Below are 1,833 nucleotides of genomic sequence, written 5' to 3' on the forward strand. Positions count from 1 at the left end.
TCCTGTAGAGAAGTGGCTTTATCAAGACAGGTTTTGGTCACTGCTGAATCCCCTGGTTAATACTAATGAGTTTCAGTCTATCTCATGAAAACCAAGCCTTTGCTAAGATTTTAAATCAGAGTTTTGAATATTTTAATGATTAAAAAAAAAGTGAAATATGCCCAAATTCCAGAAGTTGAGTCTCAGCAGAATAAATTAAAAAAAAAAAAAAGACCTAGGATTATTGTCTCCAATGAATTAGTTCAAAGGTAAGAAGCTGTAAACTAAAAGTTCCTTGATCATGAAAAATGTAACATAAAATATAGCCCCAAACTTACTGCTCTATATCCTGCCCTTTGAACTAACCGCAAGAAAATCAAGGGTTGCAGGTCTGGGGATGATTCTGAAGTCATTTTGTGGTAATTTAAAGTAATTGGGATTTTTTTTTTTTATGACTGTTGCTATAAAAAAGAATATATAGCTTTACTATTCCTTGTGACAGTTCTTTGAATTACACCTCTAGAATAAGAAGTATGAGACGTGGCTGTTAATTTATAGCAATATACCCATTCCACCATCGTGGGCTGGCACTACAAATGAGCAGAGGGAATAAAACAGCCTCTGGGTAAAATGAGAAGTGCCTGTAAGAGCACTACCCCAGTTCAGCCTCATTTCTACCGAAGTGCACATCCACACGGATTCTAAAACGGCCCTCTCTAGTCCGAAGCCAAACTCCAATCTGCGTCTTGGAGCCAAGTGGCAACTCATCTGGAATCCTGAGTGCTAAGTAAAATACTTAAACATGTAAGAATCTTAATTAGTAAAATATCAGGGAAAAAAAATAAGTGTTCTACTAATAATTAGGCAAAATCGAAGCACGACGACAAATACTCTGACTGCCTGTCTGAGATTCTTGCTGGGGGTAAAGCTTATCAGTCGCTGCCTCCTTAGTACAAATTGCATTTGATCTCAGGAAGGGCTCTTCAGAGCAGAAGAGTATAAAGATGTTTTCACTATCTCTTTTCCTTCAGTGCCCCTGCTGTGTGGGCCCCACAATAATTAGATACTGCCTTTTAGTGGAATGCTTTGAGTGTTCAATTAGGTCTCCTTTCTTTCTCTGAGTTCTGTTTTAATATGAATGAACACAAAGCCAATTATCTTTTAGAAGCAAACTATTGAGTTCCATTGACAGCGTTCCTACATGTTTGACAACCGTCACCGTGAGACACTGCCCTTAATTTAGATGTACGAGAGGGAAAAATAAAGAATGGCCTAAATTTCTGTTTGAATCCAACTAAAAATCATGTTTCTTTTTCTCTAGAGTTATAGACCAAAATGCTCGCTCTTTGAAGTGTGCTCTGAAGGCCAGCAGCAGCATCACCTGGGAACTCTTTTAAAATGCAGACTCTGGGCCCCACCTCAGATCCGCTGAACCAAAATATGCAATTTAACAAGATCCTGGGTGATTTGTAAGCACATTAAAGCCTGAAAAACACTGATCTAAAGCCATCAAAATGTCTGTGGTAATACATAATGTTCAGGAAAAAAACTTTCTGGTTAAGAAGGAAAATAAAAAGAAAAAAATGGTGTCCTTGCTTTGTCTCTTCACCAAAATAGTGAACAAAGAATTTTAACAATATTCAAAAAATAAGTGAAACCTGGTGTGGTAGACATCAGTGAGGCGCATCAGGACTTTCAATTCTCCTCATTCTGAGCACATGGAAGGATTGCACTCCCCTGCCCCCTTAACCTTGGGCATGGCCTGGTGACTTGCTGTGGCCAGTGAACTGTGAGTGGAAACGAATGCACTTCCATGTGGAAGCATTTAGAAACAAATGCACTATTTTCCATTCC

Source organism: Pteropus alecto, unplaced genomic scaffold, assembly GCF_000325575.1.
Source record: "Pteropus alecto unplaced genomic scaffold, ASM32557v1 scaffold20, whole genome shotgun sequence".
NCBI classification, from domain to species: domain Eukaryota; kingdom Metazoa; phylum Chordata; class Mammalia; order Chiroptera; family Pteropodidae; genus Pteropus; species Pteropus alecto.